Genomic DNA, 26309 nt, shown 5'->3' with positions numbered 1-26309 from the left:
TTCTCTAGCAACACAGTTCAAAAGCATCAATTCTTCAGGGCTCAACATTCTTTGCAGTCCAACTCTCACATCCGTACATGACTCCTGGAAAAACCATAGCTTTGACTATATGGACCTTTATAGGCAAAGTGATATCTCTGCTTTTTAATATGATGACTAGGTTTGTCATAACTTACACAGATATACCCAACTGAATGCAGAGTTCTAGAAAATTGCAAGAAGAGATAAGTAGGTCTTAAGTGAACAACGCAAAGAAATAAAGGAAAACAGTAGAATGGGAAAGACTAGAGATCTCTTGGCGCTTCCCTGGTGACTCAGCGGTGAAGAATCTGCCTGCAGTGCAGGAGCCACGGAGACTCAGGTTTGATCCCTGGGTCGGGAAGATCCCCTGGAGGAGGAAATGGCAACCCACTCCAGTATTCTTGCCTGGAGAATCCCATGGACAGAGAAACCTGGTAGGCTATAGTCCATGGGGTTGCAAAGAGTTGGACACAACTGAATCGACTTAGCACATGGGCACGCAGAGATCTCTTCAAGAAAATTGGAGATATCAAGGATTTCATGCAAGGGTGGACACAATAAAGGACAGAAACAACAAGGACCTAACAGAAGCAGAAGAAATTAAGATGAGGTGGCAGGAATACACAAAGGAACTGTAAAAAAGGTCTTAATGACCCAAAAAACCATGATTGTGTGGTCACTCACCTAGAGCCAGACATCCTGTAGTGTAAACTCAAGTGGGCCTTAGGAAGCATTACTAAGAACAAAGCAGGTGGAGGTGATAGAATTCCAGTAGTACTGTATAAAATCCTAAAAGATGATGCTACTAAAGTGCTGCACTCAATATGTCAGCAAATTTGGAAAACTCAGCAGTGGCCACAGGACTGGAAAAAGTCAGTCTTCATTCCAATCCAAAAGAAGAGCAATGCCAAAGAAAGTTCAAACTCCCATACAGTTGCACTCATTTCACATGCCAGTAAGGTTATGCTCCAAATCCTTCAATCTTGGCTTCAGCAGTACTTGAATTGAGAAATTCCATATAAACAAGCTGGGGTTAGAAAAGGCAAAGGAACCAGAGATCAAATTGCCAACATTCTTTAGATCATAGAGAAAGCAAGGGAATTCCAGGAAAAAACATCTACTTCTGCTTCATTGACCACACTAAAGCCTTTGACTGTGTGGATCACAACAAACAGTGGAAAATTCTTGAAGAGCTGGGAATACCAGACCACCTTACCTGTGTCCTGAGAAACCTGTATGCAGGACAAGAAGCAACAGTTAGAACCGGACATGGAACAATACACTGGTTCAAAATTGGGAAAGGAGTATGTCAAGGCTGTATACTGTCACCCAGCTAATTTAACTTAAGCAAAGTATATATATATATATATATTCAGAGTACATCATTTGAAATGCTGGACTGGATAAATCACAAGCTGGAAGACTGCCGGGAGAAATATCAGTAACCTCAGATATGCAGATAACACCACTCTTATGGCAGAAAGTGAAGAGGAACTAAAGACTCCTGGTGAGGGTCAAAGAGGAGAGTGAAAAAGCTGGCTTAAAACTCAACATTTAAAAACTAAGATCACGGCATTCGGTCCCATCACTTCATGGAAACTTGAAGGGGAAAGAGTGGAAGCAGTGACAGATTTTATTTTCTTGGGCTCCAAAATCACTGCGGACAGTGACTGCAGCCATGAATTTAAAAGACACTTGTTCCCTTGCTCTTGCTGCTCTCTAAATGATGCAATGCCCTTGGGCTCAGCTCCCAGCTCTCTTTACTTCTCTACATTTAATCTAGTCCCTTGCTTTTTTAGGGAGAAAGAGGGTTATTTGTTTTTGTTTGTTTGATCTTGGATAAGCCTCACAGCTTGGGGCACAACCTGAACCTGGGCCACAGTGGTGAAAGCACTGAATACTAACCACTAAGCCACCAGGGAACGTCCATGGTCCCTTGTTTATAAATATCAACTGTAAGCAGATAACTTCCAAATGTCTCTGGACATTTATTATAAGTGTGTATATATATAGATATAGATATAGATAGATAGATAGATATCTTGGCTTCCCTGATGGCTCAGATGGTAAAGAATCTGCCTACAATACAGGAAACCTGGGTTTGATCCCTGGGTTGGGAAGATTCCCTGGAGAATTGCCTGGAGAATTCCATGGAAGGCTACAGTCCATGGGGTCGCAGAGTCGGACACAACTGAGCGACTAACACTTTCACCTGCATATATATAAATACACACACACATATAATCTCCACCAGCCTACTCAACATCTCCACCCAGATGTACAATAAAAATAGACAATTCAAACTTACCATGTTCAAAACAGAATTCTACCCCCACCATACACAAACACCTTCTTTCCCTTGTTAAAGGCACCACTATACACCCTCTTTCAAAAGCCCCAAATCTAGGGGTCAACCTTGATTTATTTTCCCTTTCCATTGCATTCCCATATCCAATTCTTCAGCAAGTCTTTCTCATTCCACCTCCAAAATATAACTTGACAGACTACTTCCCCCACTTCTGCTACTACTGACCTAATCCAAATGACAAACATTCCTTAGCTGGAATATGGCAATACTCTCCTAACTTGTCTCCCTGAAGCCTGTCTTGGGGTTTGTTCTCCATGAAGCAACTAGAATTTCTTTTAAGTAAATTAGGTATCATTCTTTTGCTTACATCCCTTCACAAACTTTATATCACTTTATATATAGCAAAACCCTCCAATATTAGTTTATCCACCCAACCTCCTCAGCAGTATCAACCAGGCTCTCCTGTGTTCACTTGATTCCAGCCATACCTTTTGCAGTTTCTCAAATAAGTCAAGTTCATTCCGGTCTCAAAGCAGTTCTACTTCCTATTCCCTCCCCCTGGAACCTTTTACCTCCTGTTTCCCAAAACTCAGTCCTTTACATTATTTAGACTTTTGCTCACCAAATAGAGTTGGTTTTCACTGATTGTCCTACATAAATAAACCACATAGCCTTGTATCCTTTGCCCTGTCACTATTTATCCTGTAACCCTAGTTTGTTTACCTTATAATACTTACTGTTTTCAGATTCTTTGATTATTTGATTTTTGTCCATCTTCCCAGTAGAATGTAAGTTCATGAGGCAGTGACCTTTTCTTGTTCAACATCATATCTTCACCTCAGATGTGCATCTAAGAGTACCTGACACTTAGTAGGTATTCAATAAATACCTACTGAATAAATGAATGATGAAGGAAGGAAAATAGTCTAGCAGGAGAAACAGACACTAAGCATACTTCCAACTGATTATATGGTAAAAACTGTAATAAGTACAAATTTGGCAAAGAGTGGAGTGGAGTAGAGAAGAGGAAAGAGCAACAAATACCCGTTAATGGTTTTGCTGTGGTTTTGAAGAACACACATACATCCCTCTAGCACCTCCCAGGGTACCTGACATAAAATTAAACAGGCAGTTAAAATAATTTTGATTTTGAAATTTTGGATTTTTTTTTAATAAATAAGGACAGGTACTATAGAGACATACTTTGCATTGCTGTCAGAAATCATATTAAGTATGTTAAGGAATATCAAAAATTGAAACCACCTTGTTTTGGTATCCATTCCTGCACCCCAATGTTTATTGCTGAAGGAGGAAATACCAACCCACTCGAATATTCTTGCCTGAAAAATCCCATGGACAAGAGGAGCCTGGCAGGCTACAGTCCATGGAGTCACAAAGAGTTAGACACAACTGAGCATGCACACACCCAATAGTCATTGTAGCATTATTTACAATAGCAAAGACATGAAAGCAACCTAAATGTCTATCATCAGAGGAATGCATGAAGAATATGTGGTACAAACATACAATGGAATATTACTCAGCCATAAAAAAGAATGAAATAATGCCATTTGCAGTGATATGGCTGGACCTAGACCCTACACATTATCATACTAAGTGAAGCCATAGAAAGACAAATAGCATGTCACTCATATGTGGACATGTGTTAGTCACTCAGTTGTGTCTGACTCTTTGTGACCCCATGGACTCTAGCTGACCAGGCTCTTCTGTTCATGGGATTCTCTAGGCAAGAATACTGGAGTGGGTTGCCATTTCCTTCTCCCTTCATATGTGGAATCTAATTTTAAAAATAAAGTTACAAATGAACTTATTTACAAAGCAGAAACAGAATTACAGATATGGAGGACAAATTTGTGGTTACCAAAGGAGAAACGTGGGGGGCGGTGGAGGGAATAAATCAGGAACTTGGGATGAACACACACTGCTGTGTATAAGATAGATAACCAACAAGGACCTACTGTGCTGCACAGGAAACTGTACTTAATATTCTGTAATAACTGATAGGAGAAAAGAATCTAAAAAGGAGTTAATATATCTATTAATATATGTGCAACTGAATCACTTCTGTACATCGGAAACTAACACAACATTGTAGATCAATTATACTCCAATTAAATTAAAGCATTTAAAATAAGCTTAATGAAGAACAGTCTTTAGAAATATTTGGTTGTTAGATAACATAGTCAGACACAATCACATTGGATTTCAGTCTCATTTATTTAAAATATTTAGAGCTCAGAATAATCTTTAACATGGAAAAAATATGAATCAACCAAATTGTATCTCTTAATATACCAATAGTCAACATTTAATTTTAAATTCATATTCAATATTTCTGTAAACAGAGTTTCAGGTCAGATTTTCATGGTGAAATCAGGACTAGTTCAACATAATGAAATAAAGTTCTATAATTAGAGAATTACATAGAAGCTAGGAATATTTAAGAATACAACAGAGCTGAAGCCTTCATTTGTACAATAAAGCTTACATACTTGTAACAGTTCTGTCTTCTACCTCATCTTCATTTAAATGTAGTTCCAAATATTGCACTTAATTTCTCCTTTAAGTTCAGTTGAGAAGGTGTTCAGTTCTAGGTTAAAAAAGAAATAGTGCCATGATAAAAAAGAAAAGCCTTTGATGTTAGAAACTAGGAGGTTTCCAAAAAAGTAAAACTTTACTGAAACATAATATTACCATAAGATATGAGTATTAACATGTACATGCTTCAGTACTGCATTATCACATTCAAAGTGACTTCACATTATCCATTCAAACATCACACTAGCACTCTCATGTTTCAGCATGAGTTTCCACTACTTATTCAGCTCTCAAGAAGTTCAACCCTTTGAGATGAACTTCTTGCCTAAGAACTTTTCTGGTGCAGCAGGTCTGTTTCTAGAACCAAGGGGTCTTCTCTAAACACCCAGGGCTCTTTTCTACTCTATCACCTACTTTATAAGAGAACATACATTTCATGAGACCTTCTGTAAACAAACAAACAAAGCAAACTAAACCAGTCATTTTGAAACAAGTGATTGAAAAATATAGTTTTGATATTTGTTTTTTTAGTTTCAAAAGCTCACAGAAGTATATAAGAAAGTGACAAAGTGAAATTGCTCGGTCGTGTCTGACTCTTTGCTACCCCATGGACAGTAGCCTGCACCAGGGTCCTCCGTCCATGGGATTTTCTAGGCAAGAGTACTGGAGTGGGTTGCCATTTCCTTCTCCAGGGAATCTTCCTGACCCAGGGATTGAACCCAGGTCTCCTGTGTTAATAGACAGACGCTTTACTGTCTGAGCCACCAGAGAAGTCCACATATAAGAAAGTATCCCACCTCATTTCCTATTCCCACTAGTTGCAGCTGGCAATTGGGAGTACATCTTCTATTTGTTTTTCTCTGTAAGTATTAAGCTATATGACATATACAACATGCATACTTTTTTTAAGTTAAAAAAAAATTGTGTGCTCGCTTTGGCAGCACATATACTAAAATTGGAACGATACAGAGAAGATTAGCATGGCCCCTGCATAAGGATGACATGCAAATTCGTGAAGCGTTCCATATTTTTATATTACTCAGCCATTAAAAAGAATACATTTGAATCAGTTCTAATGAGGTGGATGAAACTGGAGCCCGTTATACACAGTGAAGTAAGCCAGAAAGAAAAACACCAATACAGTATACTAACACATATATGTGGAATTTAGAAAGATGGTAACGATAACCCTATATGCAAGACAGAAAAAGAGACACAGATGTATAGAACAGACTTTGGGACTCTGTGGGAGAAGGCGAGGGTGGGATGATCTGAGAGAATAGCATTGAAACATGTATATTATCAATTGTGGAAAAGATCACCAGTCCAGATTTGATGCATGAGACAAGTGCTCAGGACTGGTGCACTGGGATGACCCAGAGGGATGGGATGGGGAGGGAGGCGGGAGGAGGGTTCAGGATGGGGAACACATGTAAATCCATGGCTGATTCATGTCAATGTATGGCAAAAACCACTATAATATTGTAAAGTAATTAGCCTCCAACTAATATAAATAAATGGAAAAAATAAAAAATTTTTAAAATTTTTTTAAATTATGAGGAGGTAGCCAAGATGGTAGAGTAGGAAGACCCTGAACTCACCTCTTACCAAGGACCCACAAGAATTGCAACTACTTACAGAGCAACTATCTATTTGAATGACCTGACTACTATCAGAAAAGATTTTTTTTTACAACTAAAGACATCAAGAAGGACCCACAATGAGACAGGTAGGAGGAATGGAGATGCAATATAGTCAGGACCCACACACCTGGGTGGGCAACTCACCAGAAATATCACAATCATAGAGGGCCTCTCCCAGAAGCACGAGGGCCCTCACCCCACTTTGGGCTCCCTTGCCCAAAGGTTGTGCACCTCTTGCCCCAGGAAAATGAGGCTCCAGAACATCTGGCTTTGAAAAACAGCAGGGCTTTATGTTGGGGAGGAGGTCAAGAGCTACAGGAAACAGAGACTCTGCTCTTCAGAGGGTGGGAAGGGACTTCCCTGGTGGTCCAGAGGCTACCAATGCAGGGGGCCAAGTTCAATCCCTGGTCAGAGAACTAGACCCCACATGCCTCAGCTGGAGTTCGCATGCCACAGCTAAAGATCCCACAGGCTGTAACGAAGATCAAAGTTCCCACGTGCCTCAACTAAGACCCAGTTCAGCCAAATAAATAAATAATTTTTTTTTAAAGTATGTACTAACTGTGGAAGGATCTTCATTGAGGATACTTCTCTCCAACCTGTTTATCTATATACATGCACATGTCTAAAATAATGTTCATTGAATATTAATACTTGTTACTTCTGAGTGGTAAGATCTGGAGTCATTTTCTGCTTTTTAATGTTTGTATTTTTTTTTTTTTTTTGTAATGAGCATGTACCATTAAAAAACAAACAGCAAGGTGATTAATTACTCCTTAAAAAAAAAAAAAAAACCAGAATGTGCACAAAAATCTCACAAACCCCAGCACAGAACAGTAGTTTGAAAAGGGCCTGGGTCAGACCCACTGGCTGATCTTGGAGGGCCTCTGAGAGAGGCAGGAAGCAACTAGAACACCCCCTGGGAAAAGAGACATTGGTGACAGTCATTTTGGGGAGCTCGTTCTTCCACAATAACACTGGTGTGGCAAGTGCCATTTTGTAATCCTCTAGCCAGACCATTAGCACCAGGCACCTGGCCCCACCCTCAGCAGCAGAAGCTGCCCAGGAACTCTGAGCCACACAGACAGCCTCAAGAGTAGGCTACCCAGGCTCCAGAAAGCCCATATCCATTGCAGGAAGCATGACCTTGCAGCCAATCAGGTTGAGGGTCAGCCCCACCTACCAGAAAGCCCGCAGTAGTCAACCCCACCACAACAGGAGGGTGTGCCCAGCTCACAGGAGGCTACAAGAGCTCCCTGGTGGTTCAGATGGTAAAGAATCTGCCTGCAATGCAGGAGACCCGAGTTCAATCCTTGGGAAGTACCCCTGGAGAAGGAAACAGCAACCCACTCCAGTATTCTTGCCTGGAGAATTCCATGGGCAGAGGAGCTTGGTGGGCTACAGTCCATGGAGTCACAAAGAGCCAGACACAACTGAGTGACTTGCACTTTTCACTGAGGCATACAGGTCTAATGACCAGAGGAACACACTGCTGAGTCCCATGGAGCTATAGGCCAAAGAATTATACTGGACTACTTTCTCATACCCTATAAACTCAAAATGGATTAAAGACTTAAATGTTCAGGTCTGAGAGTGAGAAAGGAGGGAAGGGGGCAGTGCACAACCATTAGCCATTAAGGATACAAGAGAAACTGGTTAAAATGTACTAGACCTGACCCAGCAGGAAATTCAACTTCCAGCAGACCTTGAACCTCCTTATACACTCGATGTCATACATGTTGTTGCCTTTTGTTGTTGTTGTTTAGTCACTGAATCGTGTCCAACTCTTTTGTGAACCCCCTGTACTGTAGTCCCCCAGGTTCCTCTGTCCGTGGGGCTTCCCAGGCCAGAATACTGGAGTGGATTGCCATTCCCTCCTCCAGGGGATCTTCCTGACCCAGGGATCAAACCGTCTCCTACACTGGCGGCAGATTCTTTCCCACGGAGCCACGAGGGAAGTCCCTGTAATCTGCGTGCGCACTCACAGCGTGAGCGAAATGACACGCCCACAGGCACCATGCCAGTGGTAAAAGGCAGACCACGAAAGGTCAAAAAGTGGGCGGTGGAAATCCCCACCCCGTCTCCAGAATAGTTAGACTATCCCTCCCACTTGATAGTGTATGAAACTACCCAGCCCATAAAAACTAACCACCCTTGTGGCCCAGTGATAAAGAATTTGCCTGCCAGTGCAGAAGACAAGGGTTCAATCCCTGATCCAGGAAGATCCCACATGACATGGAGCAACTCAGCCCCTGCGGCACAACTACTGAGCCAACGCTCTAGAGCCCTGGAGTCACAGCTATGGAGCCCATGTGCTGCAACTGCTGAAACCCACAGGCCCTGGAGCCCGTGCTCCACAAGAGAAGCCCCCACAATGAGAAGCCCACGCACTGCAACTAGAGAGTATCTCCTGCTTGCTGCAACTGGAGAAAGCCTGTGCAGTGGTGAAAACTCAGCACAGCCACAAATACATATGCAAAATTATAAAGAAACAGAACCAAGCTAACCACCCTTTGCATCAGGGCCTTCTCAGATGGCCCACATTCCGCCTGTGGAATGTGTCCCTCTCTAAATAAACCTGCTTGCCCTATACTGTGGCCAGTTCTTGGGTTCTTTCCTGTGCAAAGCCAAGGACCTTCACTTGGCTGCTGGAGACTGGGACACATGACCATCCTCTTGCACCCCACTACTAGTAGATGTGTAAACCCAGCAGGCCTCTCAGTTGTTATCTCTATCTTCTCTGAAAGATGGGACGTTATTTGCCATCCCATTTTACATGTGAGCTAACCAAATACGAGAGCTTTCCAAGGTCACTAAACTTCGGGGTTGTTCTTTTCCTCATACTCTTGAAAGAGAAGATTCTGGTTTTGAAATATTTTGCAATATATGTGATAATGAGTTGTTCTCTGACCTGGGTGATGCAAGATAATTGTGAAACAGAGAAGACCTAAGCCCAGCCCATGGCCTGGAGCCAAATCGAGTCAACCCATGGATGTGGGAAAGTGGAAGCTGCTTAGTCATGTCTGACTCTGCAACCCCATGGACTGTAGCCCGCCAGGCTCCTCTGTCCATGGTATTTCCCAGGCAAGAATACAGGAGTGGGTTGCCATTTCCTTCTCCAGGGGATCTTCCAGACCTAGGGATCGAACTCGGATCTTCTCCATTGCAGGTTGCTTGCTTCTTTACTGCTGAGCCAACAGCAGGTTCACGGATGTGGGAGTGAGGAATAAATGCAGTTTATCGTATAACAAGGAGGTTTGACGGTTGAATGCAGCCAACAGGTGCCTAACCTCACCTTCTACCATTTCCTTTTCTGCCCTACTTCCCTTGTATGCCAGTCATGCTCCTTTCTCTTCCTTCCTCAACTCTTTAGCCTGCAGCCTTTAGGCATACCCTTTGCTCAGTTCCCTCCATACCTGGGCACTTAGAAAGCAGGGGAGGGGCTATTTATTTCTCCATTCCCTATCTTAATTAGAAGATTTTGAGAAGGCTTATTAAAATTCTCTTATTGCAAAACTAAAAAAACAGAAGGGAGCTAGAGATAGGAAAATGTGTTTAGATCCCCTATATCAATAATGTGAACATAGTTCACTAGCAATATCTATTTCACAGAGACATAACCAGCATTTCTATTTTTCAACATCCCCTGTAAACTGAGTAACAGGGGGTGGTATTCCTAAGACCCAATCACTCTTGAGTAAGAGGTGACAATGAAGTTGGTAGACTTACCAGGTGAGCCTCCAAAAGCACAACAAATAGTAACCAACTAACTGTACACTATCTTTAACAGCTTGCTTCCCCTCCGGCAGACAGTTAAAAAAACTGATTTGGACTAAGTGAGACAAAGAAGTGTAGCTTCTTTCCAATTCTTGGTTTAATAAAGGAAAATCTTGTGAGTTATAACTTCAGAGAAAAGTAGAACCAAGAGATGAGCTATATAGCTAAAAATATATGACTGATTTTACTTTCCAACTGGAAGTTATTGCTCCCTGCCATTAACTTTTACATTTTTCCTTCTACAATAATAATCCATTCATTCATTTACTGACTACTTATTTAGAAGCTATTATATATGTTGTTGTTCAGTTGTGTTCATGTCCAATCCTTTGAGATCCCATGGACTGCAGTACAGCAGGCTTTCTTGTCCTCCACTATCTCCCTGAATTTGCCCAAGTTCATGTCCACTGAGTCGGTGATACTATCTCACCATCTCATCCTCTGCCACCATGTTCTTTTGCCTTCGATCTTTCATCAGGGTCTTTCCCAACAAATAGACAGACGTTTACAGTGCTTAAAGTATGGTTGGTATCAGATGGATCTTTGTGCTTTTGAGGACTTTAGAAACGGCCCTTATCGCTTGAGTGTAGTGAAGAAGACAGGCCACAACCAGCTGTGCTTCCTTAGGACACATGCACACACACAGAAATAGTATGAGTTTTCTATTGTTGATATTATAAATTACCACAAATTGGTGACTTTAAGCAACACACACTTATTTTCTGACAGTTCTGTAGGTTAGAATCACAACCTGGGACTTACTGAACTAAAATCGAACTGTTCACTTTGGAGGCTCTCGGGAACAGTTTGATTCCTTACCTTTTTCAGCTACCAGAGGCTGCAGGAATTCTTTGGCTCATGGAACCCTTCTTCTTCCTACATCTTCAAAGCCAGCATCCCTGCATCTCTCTGACCATTCTTCCACAGTCACATCTCTTTCTGACCAAATCTGAGAAGTTCAGTTCAGTTCTGTCACTCAGTCGTGTCCGACTCTTTGCGACCCCATGGACTGCAGCATGCCAGGCCTTCCTGTCCATCACCAGTTCCCAGAGTTTACTCAAACTCATGTGCATTGAGTTGGTGATGCCATCCAACCATCTCATCATCTGCCATCCCTTTCTCATCCCACCTTCAATCTTTCCCAGCATCAGGGTCTTTTCCAACGAGTCAGTCCTTTGCATCAGGTGGCCAAAGTATTGGAGCTTCAGCTTCAGCATCAGTCCTTCCAATGAATATTCAGGACTTATCTCCTTTAGGATGGACTTGTTGGATCTCCTTGCAGTCCAAGGGACTCTCAAGAGTCTTCTCAAATACCACAGTTCAAAAGCATCAATTCTTTGGTGCTCAGCTTTCTTTATAGTCCAACTCTCACATCCATACATGACTACTGGAAAAACCATAGCTTTGACTAGATGGACCTTTGTTGGCAAAGTAATGTCTCTGCTTTTTAATATGCTGTCTAGGTTGGTCATGGCTTTTCTTCCAAGGAGCAAGCATCTTTTAATTTCACGACTGCAGTCACCATCTGCAGTGATTTTGGAGCCCCAAAAGATAAAGTCAGCCACTGTTTCCACTGTTTCCCCATCTATTTGCCATTAAGTGATGAGACCAGATGCCATGATCTTAGTTTTCTGAATGTTGAGTTTTAAGCCAACTTTTTAACTCTTCTCTTTCACTTTCATCAAGAGGCTCTTTAGTCCTTCTTCACTTTCTGCCATAAGGGTGGTGTTATCTGCATATCTGAAGTTATTGGTATTTCTCCAGGCAATCTTGATTCCAGTTTGTGCTTCTTCCAGCCCAGTGTTTCTCATGATGTACTCGGCATATAAGTTAAATAAGCAGGGTGACCATATATAGCCTTGACGTACTCCTTTCCCAGTTTGGAACCAGTGTGTTGTTCCATGTCCAGTTCTAACTGTTGTTTCCTGACCTGCATACAGGTTTCTCAAGAGGCAGGTCAGGTGGTCTGGTATTCCCATCTCTTGAAGAATTTTCCACAGTTTATTGTGACCCACAGTCAAAGACTTTGGCATAGTCAATAAAGCAGATGTTTTTCTGGAACTCTCTTGCTTTTTCGATGATCCAACAGATGTTGGCCATTTGATCTCTGGTTCCTCTGCCTTTTTAAAATCCAGTTTGAACATCTGGAAGCTCACAGTTCACATATTGCTGAAGCCTGGCTTGGAGAATTTTGAGCATTACTTTGCTAGCATGTGAGATGACTGCGATTGTGCAGTAGTTTGAACATTCTTTGGCATGGCCTTTCTTTGTGATTGGAATGAATACCGACCTTTTCCAGTCCTGTGGCCACTGCTGAGTTTTCCAAATTTGCTGGCATATTGAATGTAGCACTTTCACAGCATCACCTTTTAGGATTTGAACTAGCTCAACAGGAATTCTATCACCTTCACTAGCTTTGTTCATAGTGATGCTTCCCAAGGCCCACTTGACTTCGCATTCCAGGATGTCTGGCTCTAGGTGAGTGATGACACCGTAGTGATTATCTGGGTCATGAAGATCACTTTTGTATAGTTCTTCTGTGTATTCTTGCCATCTATTCTTAATGTCTTCTGCTTCTGTTAGGTCCATACCATTTCTGTCCTTTATTGTGCCCATCTTTGCATGAAATGTTCCTTTGGTATCTCTAATTTTCTTGAAGAGATCTCTAGTCTATTTCTCTAGTCTATCCCATTGTAATGTTTTCCTCTATTTCTTTGCATTGATCTGAGGAAGGCTTTCTCATCTCTCCTTGCTATTCTTTGGAATATTGCATTCAAATGGGTATATCTTTACTTTTCTCCTCTGCCTTTTGCTTCTCTTCTTTTCATAGTTGTTTGCAAGGCCTCCTCAGACAACCATTTTGCCTTTTTGCATTTCTTTTTCTTGCCGATGATCACTGCCTCCTGTACAATGTCACGAACCTCTGTCCATAGTTCTTCAGACACTCTATCAGATCTAATCCCTTGAATATATTTGTCATTTTCACTGTATAGTTGTAAGGGATTTGATTTAGGTCATACCGGAATGGTCTAGTAGTTTTCCCTACTTTCTTCAACTTAAGTCTGAATTTGGCAATAAGGAGTTCAAGATCTGAGCCACAGTCAGCTCCCGGTCTTGTTTTTGTTGACTGTATAGAGCTTCTCCATCTTTGGCTGCAAAGAAAATAATCAATCTGATTTCGGTATTCACCATCTGGTGGTGTCCATGTTTAGAGTCTTCTCTTTTTTGTTGGAAGAGATTGTTTGCTATGACTAGTGCTTTCTCTTGGCAAAATTCTATTAGCCTTTGCCCTGCTTCATTCTGTACTCCAAGGCCAAATTTGCCCATTACTCCAGTTGTTTCTTGACTTCCTACTTTTGCATTCCAGTCACCAATAATGAAAAGGACATATTTTTTGGGTATTAGCTCTAGAAGGTCTTCATAGAACCATTCAACTTCAGCTTCTTCAGCATTATTGGTCAGGGCATAAACTTGGATTACAGTGATATTGAATGGTTTGCCTTGGAAATGAACAGAGATCATACTGCTGTTTTTGAGATTGCATCCAAGTACTGCATTTTGACTCTTGTGTTGACTATGATGGCTACTCCATTTCTTCTAAGGGATTCTTGCCCACAGTAGTAGATATAATGGTCATCTGAGTTAAATTCACCCATTCCAGTCCATTTTAGTTCACTGATTCCTAAAATGTCAATGTTCACTCTTGCCATCTCCTGTTTGACCACCTCCAATTTGCCTTGATTCATGGACCTAACATTCAAGGTTCCTATGCAATGTTGCTCTTTACAGCATCAGACTTTACTTCCATCTCCAGTCACATCCACAACTGGGTATTGTTTTTGCTTTGGCCCCATCTCTTCATTCTTTCTGGAGTTATTTCTCTACTGATCTCCAGGAGCATATTGGGCACCTACCAACCTGGGGAGTTCATCTTTCAGTGTCCTATCTTTTTGCCATCTCATATTGTTCATGGGACTTTCAAGACAAGAATACTGAAGTGGTCCCTTCTCCAGTGGACCATGTTGAAAGGTTCTATAATTTTAAGGAACTATGTTTAGATTAGGCCCTCTAATCTTCCTCCTCTCAAAATCCTTAATTCTTAAACTTATCATCACACAACCTGTGTTTCTGATAATTTCCTTTGCTGTGCTGAAGCATTTTTGTTTGATGTAGTCTCATTTGTTTATTTTTGCTTTGGTTTCCCTTGCTTGAGGTGACACATCCCCCCAAAATATTAAGACCAATGTGAAAGAGTACACATGTCTATGTTTTCTTCTAGAAGTCTTATGGTTCTGTTGTACGAAAATTGGGCACAAGAGAATGTTCATGTCCCAGGTCTCAGAGGAGTTCCTGGGGTGGGCCACCAAGAGAGATCTGTGGCTTCATGCAGAAAAGATTTCAAGAATGGGCCACAGCAAAACGAAAGCAAGTTTATTTAGCTCATGTCCAAATGTGTTTCCCAACACTAATGAGCAATTAAATTAATTCAGTCTTGACACTACTGGAGATAGCATCAGATCCCACAGGCTAAGTCCCACAAGACTGTCCCCACTTCAGGCACCAAATGCAAATCCAGGTTGTAAGCGTACTTCTGACTGACTGGTTATAAAACTGGACGTTCCTGCTGAAACAGGAGGATGATGGCTCAGGCTGAGCACAATGCTGGACCACCACTGTTATCTCACCACCAGAAGATCAGAGGGAAGTCACACACACCCTGCAGCCACCAACCCAAATTTTGCCTGTAAGACTTCTCTCCAAAAAACATTAGGGAGTTCAGGTTTTTTGAGCAAAAGCACCCATTTTCCTTGTACGCCCCTTGAAAGAAGCCTTTCTCTACTCCAAACTCAGAAATTAGGCACACAAACCTGCATCCGGTGACAAAACTTTTTAAAACTATGATACCGCTAATTCACACACCACATACCTTCTTATATCTCTGAAAGTTTCAAACATACATATGTGAAAGATTTATTATGTTGAGAACACCTTGAACAGGAAAAGCAAAACAAAAGGTAGGATTACATGGGAAAAAAGCTTAAGTCATCTTCAAAAATGGTATCTAGCTAACTTGACAAAGAACTACTAGACAAGAGTAGCTAAAAACAGATGTAGTCAGCAGCTAGATTCATCACAAATAAAGAAATCATCAGAAACATGTGTAAATCAAGTCAATTTAGGCAACATTCCACTTTCTGAATACCAGAAGGGAGGAAAAAAATGTAGTAATCCTAATGGTGAAATAGCTTCTTCTCGGAGCACAAAGCAAGTTGTCTTGAGAATTCCCTGGTGCTCCAGTGTGTAAGACACCACATTCCCAATACAGGGGGCCTGGGTTCAACCCTCGGTCAGGGAACTAGACCCCACATGACGCAGCTAAGAGTTGGCATGCCACAACTAAAAGATTCCATGGGCTGCAACTAAGACCTGGCCAGCCAAATAAATAAATAAATGTTTTGTTTTTAAAAAAGGAAGTGATCTTTATAGCTTGACACAAAGTAAAACAATGCTCTTGGTTTCAGCATTATCTGAATTAAATGAAATTCAGCGGGAAAGAAAAAATGTGGATGCAATTGACAATAGCTCTTTGACATCAACTGTCTAAAAATAAAACTTTGAAAATGTAGTTTTTGTTGGGGAGAAACCTTTTCACAAAACATGAGTACTTCCTAGGGCCCTGTTTTCTATTCAAATCCATACACTGTCGCTTAGACATTTTTTTTTCCTTCAGCATCACCAGGTAACGACATTTGGCACCTTATAATATCTGCATATATGTATGTGTGTTTAATGAAGATAGGAAGGAATACTTACTCTTTTTCTAAGTTTTGTAACAAAGGTCTCTTTTTGGTTTGAATCTGTAGAGACCAAAGGGCTCAATTTTAATATTTTCACAAGTTCCTGAAATACTGCTCAATCATCACTTCATGAATGAAATATTTTAATCATGTAAATGGAAATGTGAAAAAGATGATTTCCAAAACTAAGAATATATATTATTCATAAAAAACAACAAAAATAATTTTTGGACAAGATTGTAATTTTTGAGTGTGGTTTCCAAGTATATAGAAGATATGGTTTAAAATGTTGAACACTACCACTAACATTTTTCTACTTTACTTTCAAAAAGTTAACTGATACTGAAAATATACATACCATTATTTTAATAGCTATTTATCCTGTTTTGATAACTTCCTTGATGTTTTAGGGTTGGTCAAAGTTGGAGATCTCAGAGTTAATCCATTCATTCTTTTCATCATGAAATGAAAACTTTGGGACACCAAGATAGAGACTAAACAAAAAAGTCTGTAGGTTCTTTATTCCTTATTTAATACAGATTCAAACACTATCAGATGATCTGTTTTACCTTCTCAAAGTGGAAGTAGTCAATAGTTTAAGTGATCCTGAACTCCTGATCTGGGGCTGCTCAACTAGCAGATGGTAAATTTGACACACAGGTAAAAAGGGATGAGATATTCTGACCCTTTCCATATCCCAGGGAATGTACTAAGGATCCATGCTTAGTTATAACTGTGCCCTTGTTGAAATCTCATTTCAACTCTCACCTGATTTGAGATACAAGTGTCCTCTTAATCTAACTTAGGGAGATTTTTAATAAGTCAAACCTAAGAGGTTCAACTGGGGAATTAGTGAACATTAGTCAATACCTTTTACAGTGAGTATAAACCCTGTTTTATAGTAAAAGGAAGTGGTGAACTTGGTTTACCTTGGAGCTAAATATCATTGCTCTAAATTTTTAATCTCTTCTATTTCTAATGAGATGAAGAAATACATATGGAGGTAGCCATATTTTCAGATATCACTGGCACAATATCACAAAAAATCCCACTTGCCCCTCATTTATCAATGATAGTAAACAACGTATTCTGTTAACCTAGTTTCAAAATAAACATAAAAGCAAAAAACCAGAGTCCATACTACATTGTAATCTGCTTTTGTACTTAAAATAGTAAATATTTTTCCAAGTCATATTCTCTATATAATTTTTAATGGCTTGACAGATTCCAAGTATAGATATATCATAGATTCTAAACATTTGGGGCTTCCCTTGTAGCTCAGTTGGTAAAGAATCTGCCTGCAGTGCAGGAGACCTGGGTTTGATACCTGGGTGGGGAAGAGCCCCTGCAGAAGGAAATGGCAACCCACTCTAGTATCCTTGCCTGGAAAATCTCATGACACAGGAGACTGGGTGGGCTGCAGTCCACGGGGTCGCAAAGAGTCAGGCACAACTGAGCAACTAACACTTCCTTACTTACTTAAACAACATTTTATTCTTGGGTATTTAGGTTGTTTCAGGTATTTAGCTATTAATATAAATAAAGCTGAAACAAGCACTAGCATATTTTTATACACATCTCCAATTATTCTGTTAAATTCTTAGAAATGCAATTATTGAGATGTTGCGAATATTTTTTTCCAATCTTTAACTTTTTTTTAAGTGTATTTTGATGAAGAAGTTCTTAATTTTGATGAAATACAATTTATCATTTTTTCGTTTTTTCTTATCTAAAAAATCTTTACATTATCCAAGAGCACAGAGATTTATGTCTTGTTTTATTCTAGTTTTCTCTCTTATGTTTAGATTTTCAAGTTAATCTTTGTGTATATCATGAGGCTAGGAATGACTCATCATTTTGCATATGGATACCCAACTGTTTCAGAATCATTTGTTGAAAAGATTATTTTTGCCTATGATTTACTCTGGCACTTTTTTGAAAGTCACTAGATGTTACATCATGTGCACACCTCCATTTTGTTTTGTCTCCTTAATTTCTCATTTTGTTAAAATTACATGTAGGGTACTGTAGTTTTAAAGTTTTGAGAATTCCCTGGTAGTCCAGTGCTTAGGACTTGGCACTTTCAATCCCTGGTCGGGGAACTAAGATTCTGCAAAGTCATGCAGCACGGCTAAAATTTTTTTAAAAATAAAGTCTTAAAATCAGATAGTGCAATTCCCATTGTTCTTATTTTGGCTACTCTAGAGCCTTTGTATTTGCATATAAGTTTTAGCCTGTTGAACTACAGATAGATCAACACACCAATTTGAGAAGAGGTGAAATCTTAACAATATTGTCTTCCAATCCTTGAACATGGTATCTTTCTCATTATTTAGGTATTCTTTAGTTTCTCTCAGCAGTTTCAGAATACAGGTCTTGAACATACTTTGCTAAATATATCCTTCAGTATTTCATGTTTACTGGTGCTATTGACATGGTTTTTGTTTCTTAACTACAATTTACAATTATTGTTGCTATCATGAGCATTTTTAAGGTTCTTGGTAAACATTGTCCTTTATGAAGGTCATACCACTTTGTATATCTAACAAAATACGAGAATGCTTGTCTGACCACACTTTTCTAAGTACTTATCTCATTTAAAACTTTTTTCCTCCCAGATACAATTTTCTCTTCTTGGGAAGATTTATCATTGGATCTCACCCACAGAAAGTTTGATCATATACCTTGGTTTATAGCACATCATCATCACTGTTCTTTTCATTTAGTATCTTTTTACCTCATTTCCTGCTCCTGTTCTCTCTACTTTTTGCTCTATGGGCAACCTTCTTCTTGTCCTTAGGAAACCATCCTATATTTAACATGTTTTTGACTATTTTCTTTAAAACATTTTTGTGTCCATGTATTTTAAATGTATACAAATGGTATTATATTATAGACTTCATTATTACTTTCACTAAACACTGCATTTTTTAAAATATATGCATATGTGGTCAGTATATGTAGTCCTTTGCTTCTGTGTAATGCACAGTACTCTCTATGTGTTTCCACTATATTTTACCTATTCCCCCACCTCCCCAAAGGGATTAAGAATCCTAGGTTCCAACTCCCCTGGTAGTGCAGTGGCTAAGACTCTGTGCTGCCAGTGCAGCAGGGCTGGGTTCAATGCCTGGTCAGGGAACTAGATCCCACATGCCATAACCGAGAGTCCGCGTGCTGTAACTGAGACTCTGCACAGCCAATAAATACATTAAAAAAAAAAAAAGAATCCCAGATTCACTCTAAACTACTGCCAAAAAAAACCCAAAAATGAGATCAATATCCTTGTTTTTGTTTCTTTGGAGACCTGTTTAAGACTTCTTGAGGACACACACCCAGAAACAATTTATTAATAATATCTATATTCATTTAACTAAATTCTGCCAGATTGCTCTCCAAAATGGTTCTACCACTTTATACTCTCAGCACCAGTGTATGTATACCCTCACCCCCATTAACACTTGACATTACCCATCCTTCTGCTTGTTAGTCTGCTAAGTAGAGAGAGATTATACTGTTGCTTTAATATGAACCCTTCCAATTACTAATGAGTTTGAGCATATCTTTCTGTTTTATGAGCATGACTATAACATTTTTCTATTGGTAACTTGTTTTGTTTTGATTTTTTGATGATCTAGGTATTTCTTACCATATTGTAGGTACTAGTTCCTTGTTGGATTTAGACATGAAAATATATTCTCCAATACTGCCATCTACTATAAATTAACAAAATCTTTTTTCTCAGGACTTTTTTCCAGTGATCTGTTGTTGAATAATGAAGCACTCAAAACCTCACAAGCTGAAAACAAATATTTTATTTTGCTCAATATTTTGGGGGTCAAAAACTGGGAGAGGCGCCACTGGGTGGTTCTCCTAATTTCCACAGCAACAGCCAAGGCAGCTGGGGCTGGAGAATCCATTTCCAGAATGGCTGCTTCACTTACATTTCACTTCTTCTGGTTCCGTGGTGCTCCTCGACCTCTCTACTCGCTGTCTCATCTTCCAGGGCCTCTTCTCACGCTCTTGGGCTTCTTATAACATACAGATCTCAGAGAACTGTATTTTTTACTTAGTGGCTGGCTTCCTAGAAGCAGGAAGCAGGAGCTGTCAGGCAAGTTAACAGCAACACCTGGAAATGCACATCATCACCTCTACCATGGGTTTCCTGGTGGCTCAGACAATCAAGAATCCACTTGCAATGGGGGGGCGGGGGGGGGGGGCTGGGTTTAATCCCCGGGTTGTGAAGTTCCATTGGAGGAGGGCATGGCAACCCACTCCAGTATTCTTGCCTGGAGAATCCCCATGGACAGAGGAGCCTGGTGGGCTATAGTCCAAGGGGTCACACAGAGTCGGACACAACTAAGCGACTAAGCACAGCACCTCTACCATATTCTCTTGCCCAAATTTAAGGAAGTGGAGAGATGCCACCTTCTGACGACACTCTTAATATTATGCTGCAGAACATGTGAGCTGGGAGATACTGTTGTGGCCAACTTTGGAAAAGAGAGTCTGCCACATTTTTCTTTTGTGAATTATCAAACCATGGCTTAGTCCTTCCATCTTTTCCAATTGATTTATAAAAACTTTTTATATTACATATCTCAAAATGTTTCATTTATAGAAATTATGCTTTTTACAAGTTTTTCTCCTCAGGTAGAAGAATATAAGACAGTTTCATTTGCTTCACTGTTAAGTTTCCTTCTAAAAATGTTTTATTAGGATAAGAAAATTACTTAACACTATGTATCTCAAAAAACTAATGATATATATTACAAGATCTCATCCATTTCACAGATTTCTTTAAATTAACCCCATAATATTAAAAATTCAAATTATATGGTACGATTACAACGAGTGGCACAAAAAGTTTAAAATTACTGATGTCTACATTTTGGCTTTCTAATACAATGGGCCTTTTATTTCTCATCATAAACTGCACATACTTTACATCTTTGGTTAACACTAAAATAAAAAGGAAAAAGTTGGCCACTCTTTTAAAACAACTTCAATGACAATACGGTCCTCACTCCCTCAAAAAGACTTCTTTAAAAACAATTTAAAACCCAGAAACATATATTAGAGAGTTTAAAAAAACAAACTACAAAAGCAGTTTACAAATATAACTGTTTTTGGTTAGTAAACACACACAGAACTGTTTTCTTCTACCTTGTGAATTTAAGGACTTCTAATATTTTCTTAATAATACTTTTCAAAAATATGTATTTCACGAGAGTATCGGGCAAGAAGTAACACTGCCTTCAAGTGAAACTTGTCTGAAAATGACAAGTCATTCGTCTCTTCATTAACTAAAGACTGCTAATAATAGAAAAGCAAACTAAGCTATATACCCTGGATTTTTTTAGATGACAAATTCTGGCACTTTGTGCTAAGGTTTAAGGTAATTATTAACTCATTTTTCCCTACCACACAGAAATATAATATGCATAGCATTTTAATTATAAAACTGTAACATGACAAGAATCCTTTATTAAGAAAATGTCCTTATCACAAATATTTCAGATCAAAAAAGTGGTTTTAAAAGTTGAAGCACATTAACTTGGAAAAACAAATTTCAAACTAAACAAAAATGTCATTTAAGTTCTAGAACCACAAAGGCACACTAAGAAAGTCAAACAAAAATAAGGGAGGGAGAGGACACAGCAAAATGATCTCTTAAGGTCTTCTGAACCTTTAAGATACAGCTAGAATCCTTTAAGTGGCAGGATATATGCTAATGATCTTGCTCTCTTTCAGATGGAAATGAATTAATGTCTTTTACTTTAGACGTAGTATTTTGAAGTAACTGTTGGTTTGCTGAGTCTTGCCCATAAAAATCATATGACTAATACTCTAACTTCAAAAAATGAGGCCCATCAGAGCAAAAATAACGTGTGTTATCCAACAAATATATGCAGAAAAAAATCAAAAAATAAAATCGAGAAGCATGGAAAACATTTAAACACTTTTCCTCTTTCTCCCGGAAAGGCGGAGGTGAGGGGTGCCAATACACTCTGCGTGCTGTGCTGTGCTCAGTCACTCAGTCGTGTCTGACTCTGTGACCCCACGGACTGTAGCCCACCAGGCTCCTTTGTCCATGCGACATTTCAGGCAAGAATACTGGAGTGGGTTGCCATTTCCTCCTCCAGGGGATCTTCTCCACCCAGGGGTCAAACTTGCGTCTCCTGCATCTCCTACACTAGCAGATTCTTTACCACTGAGCCACCTGGGAAGCCTATGGTTAACTGTATTGCAATTTAAAAACAAATGTATGAAACTTAAGAAGACAAAATACACAGACAAGTGCACAAAGTACACCCAACAATTCCTCCTCTTCTAACAATGTAAGCAAAAAACAAGGGCCAAATTCTGAACGAGTGATTTACTGTCTTGTATATCCAGTTTTACCACTCACCAAGTTCACAGATACAGAAACACATTAATAAGAGATGCTTACTTTCAGCAAAGTGAACAATTAAATATAGGGAAATGGAATTAGAAAGGACTTAAGTAAAAGCCTCAAATAGATACTCCTACTCCTCCCCCCAAAAATGTTTCCAAATTTTGGCTATAATCTAAAATGAAAACAATTTTTTGTTATCTCCCAAATTCTACTGCTGCATAGGTCAGAGATATTGCAGGTTCAGCTCCAGGACACCACAATAAAACAAATATCTCAATAAAGCAAGTGATGCAAATTTTGGGGTTTCTCCGGGCATATAAAAGTAATGTTTACACTATGGTGTAGTCTGTTAAGTGTGCAATAGCATTATGCCTAAAAAAACAACATACAGACCTATAACTAAAAAATGTTTAATTGGGACTTCCCTGGTGGTCCAGTGGTTAAGACTCCATGCTTCCACTGTAGGGGGCGCAGGTTCAATCCCCGGCCTGGGAACCAAGACGCTGCATGCCACAAGGTGTGGCCAAAAAAGAAAAAAAAATGTATTCAATTGCTAAAAAATGCTACCCCTCATGTGAAACTTCAGCAAGTCACAGCAGTAACATCAAAGATCACTGATCACAACAAATATAATAATAATGAAAAAGTTTGAAATAGTGTGAGAATTACAAAATATGAGACACAAAGACACAAAGTAAGCAAATGCTATTGGGAAAATGGTACTGACGCTTCACAAACCTTCAATTTGCAAAAATAAACAAATAACATGCAAAAGCTGCAAAGTGCAACAAAGTAAAGCACAATAAAACAAAGTATGCCATACCTGAAACTAAGTTTGTGTCTCTTTTTTGAATGAACACCAGAAACAAAGGCTTTCACTTATTAACGCCTAAGTCAAGAAAGTTACCCTTTGGCTTATGTCTCATAGCAAGAAGTTTCACCAAACCCATGCAAACCTAAATTTCAAAAGGACACCTTTTGACACATCTACGCAATACAAAACCTTAGGGATTATCTTCCCCACTAGGCAGTGGATTTTGATATATTTTTTTCTGAAACTACTGTTGACTTTATGTTTTACAAAACACATTTTACACCAGGAGCAGAACTAGAGTAGTACAGATGGAAACCAGGGTACAAAATAAAGAACTCAGGGGCCAAATGTTAAAATTCTTGGGTATAAACTCCTCCCATTTAGTGAAGAAGTGTGTCCACTAGTTAAATCTCCCAAGAACGAGGGTTCTTTGCAAATGCAATAAGCTTATCTCTAAACTTACATACACCCATCCACTCTCAGAGCACCTTCTTATGAACTGTTTGTTCTGCTTAACTCAAGTCTGAGGTAGCCTGGCAGTTTAAAACTTATGTATCTTTTTTCAAAGAAAATCGTGCTTGGTTTTGACTAATTCTGAGTGATTCTACAAATCTATAACTTCCAGCTATCCAGTTTTCCTAAGATACAAAACTCACTCATTATACTATTAAATCACCAAAACATAAGCAATATGGACAATACAGATCATTTAGAAATAAGTGTCTCAATCTTTTTACAAGTGGAAAGTTAGCTAATATTCTGAGACACACTGGGGTGAGGTCAGAGGAAAGGAAAAGGCTTTATGGATTACAAAACACACATTACATCAGCGGCAGAACTGAAGTTACCTGATTAGCAAGCCAACAATATCAGTCTGCCAATTTAAACCTGAAATCATACTTCAAAAGAAACACACATACAAACCCATCTAGCTCTGCTCCTCCTTTTTCCACCATTAGTATCTCTCAACTAGTCAAGCAGTGAGGAAACTCAGACAAGAGCAAAGTTATGAAAATCCACTTCATCACAAAACAGCAAAGGGCTTTTCCATTATACATGAAGTGGTGTAACGTACTGACACAGAAACTGGTTTCAGATGCTTTCAGTTACACCAAGAAAAAAAGGGAACATACTTTCTTCCTTTCTCTGTAAATAATTTCTGTAACGTGGCCTGCCACTCCAATCTAAAAACTGATACCTGACTTCCAAAGCATCGACTGTACGTTACTGGAAATGCCCTACTTCACCAAACTTGAAAGAACTTCCTAGACACCAGAAATAGTGAGGTCCAAGTTTGCACAGTAGGTAAGGCAGATGATGACCTGCTTAGCTATCTGGTGTTATCCTGAGATGTTAATAGGTGCAGTTAAATGGCAGTGCACAGTGTCTCCATTTGCCCTGATACTGAGAAAACACCCAATAACAAAGGTCAAACTGTCCCAACATGCACAGGAATCTTATGAGCCAAGAGTAACATTAACACAAGGAAAAGTAAATCTGATTCCCATAAAACTTTCCTAACAACTTCAGAGCACCAGAGGAGCCACAGGGGCTTGCTTCCTAGAACTAAAGGAACTTGTGATACTGGCATTTGCTTTATATCCATTTTTGCACACAATTCCTTCCTACAAACAACTGCAAAACACTCCTCCGAAGGCTTCAAAGATTTAACATCATATTCAAGCCAACAGAAAAGCATTTCACAAGCAGGAACGGCCGGCCACCACCTCGCAGCATTAGCAAACAAGGGCAAAGTTCACAACAAGCCAGAGAAAGTGAATCACACATTCACCAACGACAGACTCACAACTCGTGCAACTTCTTACACCTAAAACAAAAGAGACAACACCCAAGCTACTGCCGTCCACCCTTTCCAAAATCCCAGCTCGTGCATAAAGCCCACCAGACCACGAAAACGAGCCCAACCTAACCCCAAACAGGGTCGTAAGCATCAACGAGTACCAGGACAGAGTGGAACGCTATAAGAAAGAGGGGAGGGGCGCAGGCACAAACCACAACAAAATAAAGCAGACTCTGAAACTTTCAGGCGCTAGCCACAGAGAAATTTCAAAGGCAGAAGGCCAAACGGCCAGGGTCCTAACAGGTTGGGGCCCCCCTCACAGAGCCTGTAGCCGCCAAAGGCCCCCCTGGCCAATCTAACCACAGTAGGCCACCAAATTAACCCGTCAGACCGCTCTCCCACCTCCCAAACACACAACTATCAGGCCCTTGGCAACCTGGGGGCTGCTGGGGGCCCTCTAACGATTCAGAGAGCCCCCCAAGCCGTCCGGAACAGCAGAAACTCCAAACTCCTGCCTCGGCGGCGGCCATCACAGCAAGAAAGCGAACTTTTACGACAACTCCCACAATGCCTGCGGCCTACAACTCCCAGAGTGCACCGGGCGGCGCCATGGTTAACCCTGTCGTGGCGCCGGGACTGACGAACCCTGCTCTCCTACCCATCCCAACTCCTAGTTGTTGCACCTACTTTTACCCTCACAATCTAAAACTAACTTTGGAAGTTTTGTCAAGCAGCTACAGTTATACTATCTCAGCGCCTTCTTTTATCACACAAACAACGCCAACTGCCCAGAAAATTATCCCTGACAGAGAACTTTTTGTTATCTCCAGAGCTCTCCTCACAGTGCCAAATGTTTTGTCAATCAAGGGGACACTTAACTTCAATTAATCTTCCCCTTCGCTATAACTTTCTGGCGTTTTTCTAAAGTATTATAGCCTAGAGGTTTTGGTACTCAACTTTATTAGTTTAAAACCTGTTTCCGAAGTTTTGGGAAGCAACAAGAAAGACTAGCCTATAACTGGCCACATATGTTCTACATCTCTCTATTTTATAAAGACGAATTTCCTCAAATATTTGACTAAGAAAATTCATGCAAGTCTAAGTAAGTCCTAATAAGACAAAATTAGTTATGGGCAATATATCTTTTAAATTTCAAGGTAATTTTTTTTAAGGGAAAACTTTATATGCCAA

The 26309-nt window shown here is 39.8% G+C and overlaps 1 long non-coding RNA gene and 1 other non-coding gene across 2 annotated transcripts; one reads left to right on the top strand and one right to left on the bottom strand.

Annotated features, from left to right (window-relative positions):
• Positions 1-4531: 4531 nt before the first annotated feature.
• LOC122698581 lies at positions 4532-25672 on the bottom strand. The gene is made up of 3 exons (XR_006342375.1): positions 25555-25672; positions 20048-20187; positions 4532-4940 (listed from the first exon to the last, which is right to left on the bottom strand). It is a non-coding gene; the product is annotated as an uncharacterized LOC122698581 (long non-coding RNA).
• LOC122703886 lies at positions 5814-5920 on the top strand. The gene has a single exon (XR_006343641.1). It is a non-coding gene; the product is annotated as a U6 spliceosomal RNA (small nuclear RNA).
• Positions 25673-26309: the final 637 nt, after the last annotated feature.

The sequence above is a fragment of the Cervus elaphus genome, chromosome 1 (genome assembly GCF_910594005.1).
Source record: "Cervus elaphus chromosome 1, mCerEla1.1, whole genome shotgun sequence".
NCBI classification, from domain to species: domain Eukaryota; kingdom Metazoa; phylum Chordata; class Mammalia; order Artiodactyla; family Cervidae; genus Cervus; species Cervus elaphus.
This window is presented reverse-complemented; position numbering and strand designations above follow the sequence as displayed.